This window comes from Aotus nancymaae, unplaced genomic scaffold (assembly GCF_030222135.1).
Source record: "Aotus nancymaae isolate 86718 unplaced genomic scaffold, 86718_ANA_hifiasm-v0.15.2.pri h1tg000043l, whole genome shotgun sequence".
Classification (NCBI taxonomy): domain Eukaryota; kingdom Metazoa; phylum Chordata; class Mammalia; order Primates; family Aotidae; genus Aotus; species Aotus nancymaae.
In genome coordinates, this window is record NW_026988457.1 from 6,521,795 (window position 1) to 6,534,291 (window position 12,497).

General features: G+C 41.3%; 1 long non-coding RNA gene across 3 annotated transcripts in view; it reads right to left on the reverse strand.

Annotated features, from left to right (window-relative positions):
• Positions 1-9,182: 9,182 nt before the first annotated feature.
• The window catches only part of LOC105726204 (uncharacterized), a 78,804-nt gene continuing 75,489 nt past the window's right edge, over positions 9,183-12,497 (reverse strand). For all 3 annotated transcript variants that reach the window (XR_001109466.2, XR_001109467.2, XR_001109465.2), the window contains one exon: positions 9,183-10,744. This is a non-coding gene — a long non-coding RNA (uncharacterized LOC105726204). The remainder of the gene's footprint in view (positions 10,745-12,497) is intronic.

Here is a 12,497-nt window from a genome sequence, read left to right on the forward strand (position 1 = left end):
ACCTTTTGTTCAGTAATCCTTAAAATATCTGGATAATTCCCACATATAAAATTTCCACATATACTATCCTCAAAAAAAATGTTCATATGTGCCTGTGATGGTTAATATTGACTGTCAACTTGATACGATCATAGGTTGTGAAGTATTGTTCCTGGGTGTGTCTTTGAGGGTGTTGCCAAAGGAGATTCATATTTGGGTCAGTGGACTGGGAAAGGAAGACCCACCCTCAGTTCGGGTGGGCACCACCTAATCAGCTTCCAGCATGGCCGGAATAGAAACAGCCAGAAGAATGTGGAAGGACTAGACTGGCTTAGTCTCCAGCCTACATCTTTCTCTCATGCTGGATGCTTCCTGCCCCCAAACATCGAACTCCACGTTCTACTCTTGGACCTTCAACTGCAGACTGGAGGCGCACTGCTGGCTTTCCTACTTTTGAGTTTTGGGAACTCAGACTGACTTCCTTCCTCCTCGGGTTGTAGACAGCCTATTGTGGGACCTCACTTTGTGATTGTGTGACTCAATACTCCTTAATAAACTCTCCTTTATATATACATCTATCCTATTAGCTTTGTCCCTCTAGAGGACCCTGACTAATACATTGCCTTTGGGAAACAACTGCAGGAATTCTTGAAGTACATCCTCACTGCAGTACTGCAGTGTCCTCCGTAGGGACCTGGCCTTCTCCTAAATCAGTGGGTTCCAGAATTAGAAATTAGTTTGGCTTCAAAAACCTACGGAAATGACCTTGATTTTCTATTAGGATGACAACCCTCAGCCTTCCACCTCTTCATTATTTCCTCTTCTGATTGAAGATGTAAAGCAAATTTCATAATGGCTGCCTATCTTCTTTGCCTCTAGGGATATTATGTTCCTTTAAGCATCTTCACAACTTCCTGCAATTAGTGCTCCCTAGGCAGACCCTCTGATCTTCTAGTCATTATGGTCATTGTGGCTCTCTGGCCTATGGTGGTCTCTATTTCTTCAGGGTCTGATCATCCCATCAATGGTAACAAGTCTGATTCTGTGACCACCTCTCCTACCTGCCTGCAGAGGAGAGCCTCCACCGAGCTTTAATGATGCTAGCGTTCCTCTTATTCCTGCATTGCTGATGGCCTCTGGTTCTTTTCATGCAAATAATCCTGGGGTGAGTCGTTCTACCTCACACATACCTTGAATGTATGTTCAAGCACACTGGGCTTTTTTATCCCTTTCTCTGTCATCTGCCAATGGCACTCAGGTATTTCATCTTCATTAGCAAAAGGCACCACTCACTTTAACCTTCTTGGACTTACCCTAACATTGAGACTTTCCCATCTCTGGGGACCTTGCCAGGTATTAAATTCTCTATTTCAAAACAATGCCCCTAGTCTCTAAATTCTTGCTTATGGAAATTTTTCTACCTCCCTTGATCCAGTATACTCAAAATCGAGTCCCAAAGGTACTTTCTTAGCTACTGATAGTATATGCTAGCTAATTCTTATGGCTTCTTTGGAATGTAGTATCTTCTTTCTTTATCATGTCCAACACATCCCAGCAGATTATACTGGGATTTAACTCTACTGAGTGGTTTGGCATTCAGAAGTGGGGGGACAATTCCTGAAAAGCGCATCTGCTGCCTTGCAAGGGAGAAGCCTCTGCAGTCTTTCCATAGTGGGAATGGGGGCCATCTCTGCAGTCACGTTGGCTGTGGGAAAGTCTGCAGAGACACAATCTTCAGTGATCTAACCCACATATGTTTGTTTGTTTGTTTAAATTCAGGGCCCTGACCTTTGTGTAACAGACCTTCCCGGGCTCAGCATTTAAATGTCTGCAGCTCTACAACTCTCACTTAGTCTTATGCTTGCTGTTCAGCTGTGTCTGCTTTTCTACTGCAAGACAAGCTTTGGTAGCTTACAAAAGGCCCTCAGGTCCTCACACATCCTTTAACTCTTCATAAACCACCTTTGATTCCTCATTATCCGTCTGCAGGTGATCAATACAATTTCGGGGCAAGTAGCTGATTCCACTCTCCTTTAGCACTGTTCTCTCAATGCCTTTTAAATGCCAGAATCATTGCAGCAGTAAGAGAGTTCCCTCCCACCAGGATGTTTTCCCAGGTTACCATCAGTGAAAGTTTTAGCAGTTGGGCCACTGCTCTGTGCCAGGAACCATCTGTGCCCCACATACCACTCAGGGCCTTTCGTGCCAGCCAGTTGGCAAGCAACCTGGTCCCCCAACTCCATCTTACCAACTGCTTTTCTGGCACCAACTGTTTTACTTAGGTCCTCCGAGAAGCAGACACCACAACAGAATTAGAAATGCATGAGATTTATTAGGGAAAATGCCCATGAAGGCTAAAGGGGAGCGAGAACAGGTAGGTGAGCCTCAAACCACAATGCAGGTTTGACGCCATGATGAAAAAGAGGCACAGAATGAGAATTTGGTCAGAAGCCCCCCCAGTCTACAGTGCATCTCTGAAAAGATCTTGGCCAGACCTGTAGGGAGCCCAGAGCACAGACTGTTCATTACAGGACTTTGCGGTGAGCAGAATTGGGATGCTTTAGAGTCCAGGCCATGTGTGGTCATTGGCTGGGAGCAGCTCAGGGAGAGAGTTATGTTGGCGTGTATACTCTGGAGGGTCCTGAAAGGTGTCTCATAAGTAACAGATATTCTTAAAGGGATATGAATAAATAGGGCATTGAAGTACTTGAGATATTCTACGTACTGGCCTAGAAAATGGTCACATAGGTATGTGCACTTTGTAATAATTAACTTAGTCATAAATATAAGACAAGTATTTTTGTAATATAAGACAAATATAAATATAAGACAAGTATATATGTATTTTATATACAAATATATGTGTTATGTAAATTTACTCCAAAGATGTCTTGTAAAGAATGGAAGCCACTATTCTGAATAATTCTACCTAAATGTCCTAGGAGCAACCCACCCTCAGAAAAAATCACACAGTAAATTATAAGTAGTTTGGTTTTTATTTGTGTCATTCAGAAAATTGACTCATTTCTCCCACCACACTCTATATAATCTCAAAATAATGAGTTATTTCTGCATGCTATATAGTAATCAAAGACAAGGACTCTTTTTTTGAATCACAACATTCTTAGAATCGCTAAGCCTCTTAAATGTCTATTTTTTTTTTCGTGCATGATTTTAGGCTGTACTGAAACCCCATGTTTAATGCATTCTTTTGGGGTGTCTGCCCAGGCCTGAGTCTGATTGCCTCTGGGATGGAAAGAGAATAGCTGATATTTCAAGTCCTGTTGTGCAAAATCTATAGCTGTTCAAGTGCCTTAGATAGAATTTGGATGAGTAGCCTGGAGTATTGGCCAAAATATGTTCCCAGTCCTGTTCATATAGCACCATTATCTGTCTGCTCTGACAGCCACAACTCAGAGCCTTTATCTCAAAAAGAAAAATCATAATAATAAATGGAAACATAAATAGCATAGTGTGAAATTCGGTACCAGCTAGAAAGCAATTCCCATATTTAGGTACAGGCTCCTTTAGTTTTGCAAATTTTGAGCTTAGAATCTCTGCTTTAGGTCTCAAAACAGCTCTCTTATTCTGGTTATGGCCTTTCTGTCCAGAAGCAGGATAAAGTCACATTTACAAAAGTGAGAAAATCTTCCCCCTTCAAAAAAAGAGGAAGTATCAGGTACATTTGGAATTTCCAACTGTGAGCAGCTCTCTGTGAACTGAAGATTTCAAAAAGTAAAGTGTAGAAAACTTCCTGGAAATAGAAGGACAACTGTCTTTTTTATTACTATTGGACATCGTCTCATTTTCTTTCTCAAATTTCACAAATTTCACAAATGCTTCTTAATTAATAAGTATTTCATAAATAAAAAGTCATAAGTAAAAAAGAATTGACTTTGTTCTGTCTGTCTTGTAAAATGACTTACAGATTCCACAAAATGAAATTATAAGTAAAAAAATAATCCTTCTAAAGTGTGTTTTGATGAGATTATTTTTCAAAATGTGATTAGAAAGTAACAGCTATGTTAAAACTTATGACATAAATTCAACATAGGGTTTTTAGAAGGATTTTTTTTCTTACTAACAAAGTGATGTTACTCAAGATTAATGTGACAACAAAAAAATGCTCTATTTCTGTCCTGCCTTCTTCAGAGGGCAGCTTTAAACCTGGCTGCTGCAGGTTTCAAAGACAGATGTCAGACACATGTTTTTAGGCATTTGTTCAACAAAGCTACACATCATGATCTGGCCCCAGCAGAAAGAGTGATGTAAAGAAGTGTCCTTCGGTTGACAAGGGAAGAAAGAATTAGAAAAAAAATTGTAATATACTGAAATAAAGGAATATAAAACTGAATAGATTGGATTTGGAGCTCTTTTTTTAATCATGTCAGCCAAAAGCGTTCCAGTCAGTAGTCTGAACATACCACAGATGAGGGCAGATTTACCACTTGACTTCACTGAATAACAATCTCAAAGCTTAAAGGAATCTTTGTAAAAGAGACATAGTGAAGCTTAATGCATTCTGATTTTTTTCTAAAGGCAGAATGTTGCTTATACATGAAGTCTCAGAATATAAAATGTAAAGATAAGGAAGCCTCTCTTGAATACACAATGACTTTGGAAACAGGGGAAAACCCTGAAATAGTGCCTGGAAAAACCAAGGAGTCTTTCTAGAACAAGAATGTAGAATGAAGGAAACGCCTAGGGCTTTGGCCTGGAGCTATGTGTATATAGCAAGACTGATTCAGTTATTCTGTAGCTGTTTCCTTTTTTGTTTAAAATAATCCAATAGCTGCAAAATCAATCTGAGACCTTCATGGTTTATGTGATCCAATTTTCAAGACAGAGGCAAAAATGATAACCAAACTGCACTTGCCGATAAGCCATTTCTATAATCAAAACTTCTATGATTAAGATAAGTGGAAAATATTTGTTGTTGCTCTTGTTTAATGTAAACCCTTTTCCTATCAAGTTTATCTAGAGTGCATACAAATCACATTAATAAACCAATAATGCCAACTTCTGTTTTAAAGTGCTATTGTGGAGAAACTGTAACCTCAGATGACAGTTGTAAAGCTGACTACTACTTGGAATTGGTACTTTATTTTCCATGAACATTTGTAGCATAATCCATATAAAAGTGTGATGAAATAATCAAGTTGTACCACCTCACTTTAATGGAGCATACACATTTCATATAACCTGGGAGTGTGGAGGAGGAGAGAGTGTTTATGGGATGTGGAATCAACCACAAATGAACGGGCTTCTGAAAAAGAGTAGATGTTTACAGCTAATTCATAACCTGGCTGTTCATCCTTCCCCCGTAAAAAGCAGAGGCGTCTAGGAGAATCTTTCCCAGCATCCGTGAAACATATTCACAGATACAGTCATTCGTCACTTAACAACAGAGATATATTCTGAGAAATGCATCGCTAGGTGATTCTGTCATTGTGCAAACATCATAGATGATACTCACACAAATCTAGATTGGATAGCCTGCAACATACCTAGGCTATATGGTACAGCCTATTGCTCCAAAGCTAACCTGTATAGCATGTTACTATACGGAATATCATAGGCAATTGTAACACAATGGTAAGCATGTGTGCATCTAAACCTATCTAAACATAGAAAAGGTATAGTAAAAATATGGTATTATAATCTTATGGGACCCCATTGGATATGCAATGCATGACTATATTTTAGCTGAAAGCATCAGTCTGCTTGTTTTAGAGAGAAGCAGAGCCACACCCCCAGTCTTTCTACCGTGTATTTAGATCTTAGAGATTAGGAATTAAAAACATGAGCAATGCAAGCAAAAATGCAGATGATAAGATTTGTGTGAGGCAATACAAGATGGAAGGTTCTATATGGAGGAATTCAGTTTAAGCAAACAAAGAAAGCGATGTGCAGAAACCTCTAGTGTATAAGCTCTAAGTCTTTTGGTCAACACAGTGTGCGAATTAGCAGAAAAAGCTGAAACAGAACCAGGAGCTACCAAGGAACAGAGGGATCTGGGGAGAGATGCTAATCAAGCCATTAGGAATGCAGGATTTAGCAATACCCAATTGAGAAAAGGCCATTAACATTGCAGTTTTATCTGCATGATATTTATAATTGCTGTAAATATGTGTAATCTTGAACGTCCACATGCCTCTCCAGTTTGCTGGCAAAATTAGTCTCAGCAAAAAATTGTACTGAACTTTAGCCCCTGAAAGTCCTCACCAGCATAATTACTATGTCAATCCCCGTCTCTCATCATGTCTTCAATTGGTTTTAGGAATTCTCAAGCAGAGAATTCTTACTTTTGGATTCATCATCATTTAAGTTGCCACCCACAGGTTTTCTGAGGTAGTCACCTCGCCTCTGCCACTGCTGCTATTCTATAAAACGAGCTCTGTTTCCCTATCACTCCAGCAGGCACAGCCAGCACCTCCACCTCTAAAAATTTCCAGGGCCCTGTGGTTGCAACCACTGCATTCTGCACAGAAAGAGAAAGAATGCCCTTCTCCCAAACTCTGCACGATGTTGTCATCTGGGTCTTAATGCAGTACTGTGGGTGCCATGAGTCACCAAGAACTCTTGTTAAACAGTCCCTGTTTCTCAGGAGTCAAAACAGAAATGGCCCTGCCCTCGTATCCCCAGTCATCATCTCTTTCTGCTCAATACTCAGATCTCCTTCAGCCCTCACCCTTATCCCCAAAATGCCCCTTTTAGCTGAAGTAAATCAAGCCAGAAAAAGCTATCAAGCACAGCAATGAAAATCCATAACAAGGAATGATGGGCACTGGCTGGCATATCCAGTGGCTTACTCTATTGTTGTTATATTGTAGTGCTATAAAGAAATTGCCCTCAAAAAGATGACTCCTATTGGGTATCAGTCCTAGGAAGTCCAAGTCCTCATCTGTAACAAAGCATAAGGCAATCATTGGTTTCTAGAAGTTTCTCTGGGCTCTTGCCACAGGACAAAAGCTTTCAGAGGGGAATAGGAGGTATCACCTTTTACTCACTGCCAAGGTGGAGGGTGGGCTAAGGATGGACAGTGGTGGGTTCACCTTCAGTTGCTGATTCAGAAGAGCCTGGAAAGCATCCAATGGGAGGGCTCCAGGAAGCTGGCTCCTTTCGTTTGCCCATATCCGATAAAATCTTAAGTTTCCCATGTGAACTAAGCAGACCAGGAAAGAGCAGGAGTTCTGGAGACCGAGAGTCCTGTTTGGCCTGCCATTCATTAACTAGGCGATACTGGCTAATTTGCTTAATAAGCCTATTCAAGCTTTGGTTTCTTCATGTACACAACGGAGGGAAAATAATAACTGCAGTTGTCATTTAAGACTCAATGAAATAATGCCAATCAAGGGTTTGTCTCAGAGAGAGGAAGTGGTCAAGAACTGTTGGCTACCATTACCAATACAGTAGACTTAAACACAGGCAAGTCTGCAGCTGCCTAACATACATATTAAGTCTCCTTTAGAGAATTCATTTCCTAACAGTTGCCTTTAAATAAAAGTTAGATCAGACTCTAAATATTGTCATCTACAAAGAGGGAGAGATAGATGCTGCAGGCATGGCAGCACGTTGCTGGGGGTTTTGACAGAACAAAGCCTTTAGGAGCTTGACCTGGACTACAGCTGGAGCAACTGATAGGGAAGAAATTAAAGAGGGACACAGAAATGCACTGTGGCTGTCTTCCAAACAGTATTTCATAAAGTTTGACTTCACACGAAATCAAGAGGAAAAAGTCTGGTTCTATTTGGAAGGCATAGGCAGGTCTGACTTTAAGTTAAGAAATGTAATAGAATCACGTTCTCGCAGGGGAAGCTGTTGATCATGGCGCTCACCATGGAGCATGCAGTGGCAGGTGGCTCTATGGGAGTGTGCCTGGAGGGAAAAACCAATCCACTGACACTACAGGAACTCTTTGAGATACAACTTATTGGCCTGATGGGGCCCACTTCATCCCCTGAAGATAATTACGGAGACATGAGCAGGGACGCAGAACACACACAGACACAGACTCTACAGTCTCATTGAGTGTCCCGAAGGAGCAGCCCTATGAAATACATCTTGTACTCCTAAAGGCACCATATGCATTATGCAGGTGCTCCCAGCTGCCCAGGAACACCAAAGTCTGCTTGGTTACTCATCAGCTCAACTGAACTTTATGCACTGACACACTAGCACCTGCAGAAACTGGATTCCTTGTGTGAGTGAAAAGTGGGTCACAGAGAGAAGCTGCACAAAGCGTTTTCTGAGAGTTACAAGGCAAACTGAATAGAGCTGAATTAAAATCATGTGTGACTGTCTCCATTTCACAGATCATCATCTACATCTATAACCAGAAATCCAATGATGAAAAATAATACAGACAGATAAAATTATGGGGAATATTTTGAAAACCATGAATGTGAATTTTTCATTTGACTTTCTACGTTCATGATCTCTACCCAACTTGGCCCAAGGCAACCATCTGCCTGGCAAGTTGGGATTTGTTCCAGAAAGAATGAGCAAGCAAAGACTGAGATAATACTTAGCTTCTGACACTGAAAACAGGAACTTTTAGCAACATGGCTTCTTACTAATACTCTAAGTTTCTTTATTGTCTCTGCTGAAGGATTCTACTCATTTTCTTACTCCGCTGTGTATGTGTGTGTGTCTTTCTAGATAAGTTCTGGCTAGAGGAGCAAGTCAATATGACGTGCAGTGTTGGGATCAACTAAAAGCATTGTATACTAGAAGGGTACGGGAATACAAGGGATAAAAACCAGAGAGAAGAAAGGGAGGAGGGAAGGCCATGACATGTGTGACCTGATTTGTTCCCCTCTAAGCTTTGTCTAAAGGGGGTGTGCATATTAAGTAATTGACATTCGGGGATTGAAGTCAGTTGGGGCCTTCTGGAATTAGAGAAGAATACTGAATTGCAGTTGTTCCATATCCACGCTATTCATATCCTTATTCTAGTCAACCTGGTTGATTGGCAAAGTCAGGCCTGTGTTTTAGCTTTACTGGGTCATCTAGGCTTTCAAGTAACATAGACAGGACCCAAGGACGCCTGAGAATCTGGCTGGGGCCATGTTTGAGAGCCGTGTTGTCACTACAGTGAGGCAGCTCTGCATCCAGGACACGATCCAGACGAGCAGCAACTGGGGGTTGCCCTCAGGACTCAGAGGGCTTCATCCCAACCATAGGAGAGGAGTTGCAGACAAAGTAACCTGCGATGCATCACAGGCACTGACCAAAGCAAGGGAGGAGACATGGCAGCTGGAATGCAGCTGTGGAACCACAAGGGACAAGGGACTTCACTCCAGAAGCCAAGGAACCCCAGGAGAGCACGTGTGAGGACCCTGGTTTTGCTTCTGTTGTGAGATCTTGTAAGTCTCACCATTCCTGACACATACCAAGATGACTTCTTGAAATGAGTCCAGGCGCTAAGCAGAAGACGGACAAATAAGCAATCAGATAAACAATGTCTGTTTTTTTCCTAAAAGACTGAGGCGAACATCTTTTTTAAATTGCAAATCAAATTACATTTTAACCCAAGTATGAATGTCAGTTGTGTATTGTTTCAGCTTGTTTGTTTGCTCCCAGGTAAACAGTAGCAGGAAACCAGATTCATTATAGCAAACATAACAGGGCTACATACACTCTGTTCATTTCAGCTCAAGTGAAAGTGGAATTTGCCATTCTCCTTTGTAATTACATCATATGAGAGCTAGGAAAGGATAGATGGTCAAATAGAAGTACTGGGTATTTGCACCTTGCCAAAATGAACTCCCTGAATGAAGGGATTTATTACAATAATAAGAATTGATGGCCAGGAGCAGTGGCTCATGCCTGTAATCCCAGCACTTTGAGAGACTGAGGTGGGTGGATCAATTGAGCTCAGGAGTTTGAGACCAGCCTGGACAAAATGGTGAAACCCAGTCTCCACTAAAAAGACAAAAGTTAGCTGGGCATGGTGGCATGCACCTGTAATCCCAGCTACTCAGGAGGCTGAGGCAGGAGAATCACTTGAACCCGGGAGGTAGAGGCTGCAGTGAGCTGAGATCATGCGACTGCACTGCAGCCTGGGTGACAGAGTGAGATTCTGTTGAAAGAAAAGAAAGATAGAAAGAAAGAAAGACAGAGAAATAGAGAGGGAGGGAGGGAGGGAAAGAAAGAAAGAAAGAGAAAGAAGAAATGGCAAGGTTAGATGTTGAATCTGCTCCTATATATTTATATATAGATATGTATATTTTAAACAATACATCAAAATGGAGTGAATGTCGCTAATTAACTGATGCTAAGAAGCAAGACCAATAAATAGCTTTTTTTTTTCTTTTACAGCATACATTCAAATCCAAATCCATGACTAAGTAATGAATACGTCCAGTACTTGACTCACTGGTTCCATTCAGGAAGTGACATTTGATAGCGTTTCTCAGTCATTGGTTATGTATAGGCTCCCACATCAGATAACCTGTTGCTACACAACTACTCCAAAACAGGATGCTTAAAAAAGCAAACATTTATCTCACAGTCTCTGATGGTCAGGAAACCAGGAGTGGCTTAGCTGGGAGATTCTGGCTCAGAGCCTCTCATGGCATTACAGTGAAGCTGTAGCCAGCAGGCTGCAGTCATCAGAAGGCTGGGGCTTGCAGATCCGATTCCAAGATGGCTCACTCGCATGGCTGTTGACAGGAGCCCTCAGCTCCTCATCACATGAGCTTCTTCACAGAACACCAAAGGGTTTTCATAACATGGCATCTGGCTTTCCCAGATTGAGTGACTGGAGAGAAGGAGAGAGAGAGAGTCACACTGTATTTTATGACTTCATTTCAAATGACCACTTCTGCAGTATTCCATTGGCCACACAGACCAACATTTATACCTTGTGGGAACAAAGCACTCAGGGCATGAATACCAGAAGGTGGAAATTATTGGGAAGCATCTTTACAGCTATCTTCCACAATTTCTTTTGAAAGAAAAATAAAGTCAACAGACCTTTAGTGTTGGTGTACATTACTTGTACTATTTTATTTTGAAAAAAAAAAAAAAAAACATGAAACTAAATATAAACCTTTTTGATATAAATAAGTTGCACAAAAAATACACTATACCTTTTTCTTTGTTTGCTAGTTCAGAAGCATCAGGCCTCATAAAATCCAAAACTTTGTCAATTCTTGGATGCAAATTTTAATATGATTTCCCTTGATAACTCTACAACTGTCTTGTTTGTTCACATGAAGATAAGTTTCACGTTGCAGGGTTATTGAAACCTGAATTAAGTAGGTATCTAATCCACTTACTGCTAGAATCAACAGAAAATTCTGCACTGCTTTTTTACTGCTGCACTTTCTGCTGATGAATGGTTGCAAGATTGTCTGTGCAAAAAAATGGAATCTGCATAATACATCTGCTCCCAGCAAAAATATGGTACTGGCTGCTACAGCACAATTTCTCTGGATTTCAGCATGCCTATATTCTGTAGGCCCCAAAATGATTCATTTCTCCTACCCCCTTTCCAATTTGAACCTCCGTGTCATTTTCCTTTTCAAATGCTATGATATCATTTGCCTTTACTTGGCACAAGAGATCATGAAAGAAAATTCAAAGCAGTTACTTAAATCATGCAACAATGCTCAGTTGTAAGGCCAATCTCTAAGTGACAAACAACATGCTTATACTAATTATTGTCACAGAAATTGAAAAGTGATCACAACTTCTGGTGTACTGAGATAAATGTTATTCTAACATGTAACTCTGTCCTGAGGCCACAGTTTAAGCTGACACCCTCAATCAGATGCAAAGGGATCCATATTCATCTACAGGCACATCAGCATGTTACCCAAAGAGAGAAGGGGGTAAGGGGATCACTGGAGGGCACAGCTATTGCCTACACCACTAACACCTGTCTCCATGTGTGCTGCAAGTGTGGGCATCATGCCTAGATCTGAGCCTTCCTCTTCTGATTCTCTCTCATATTTTTCCTGTCTTCTAGATTGTGAGACTCCCATTTCTAGCCAGATATCACCACTTCAAAGGCATAACAAACAGGCCAGAACTGCAGTGGGCATCAGGAAGCAGTTGCTGCCATGGAGTTGGCATGGTATTAGAAAACAGCATCCACACGTTGGAGGGGCTTTCTGAACCCCTTTGCCCTTCACTTTCCTCTACCTTCCAGAAGATACTCTCTGGCCCTGAGTGCTTCTTAACAAAAAATTCTCTGGCTTTGACATTGAGCATGGTTTTCAAAGATGATGGGGAGCCTCTGACCCTAGAAATCTAGACTGTTAGCCAGCAGCTGTTATGTTTCTAAGGGTGTATCAAAAGTTTTTGCCCATATGAACAGATAAAAGAATCCTCACGAAGTAGCTTCTTCCCCCACAGTGCAGAAGGCCCCTTGGTACCAGCTCACAGAAATCCTGCAGGAGGAGGTTGTAGTTTCAGCTCTCTAGCTCTGTCTGTTGGGCTTACTGCGGCTGGCTCCAATGCCTGTACTGGAGAGTCACCACGTGTGGGGTCTTCCTGATTTTCCTCCC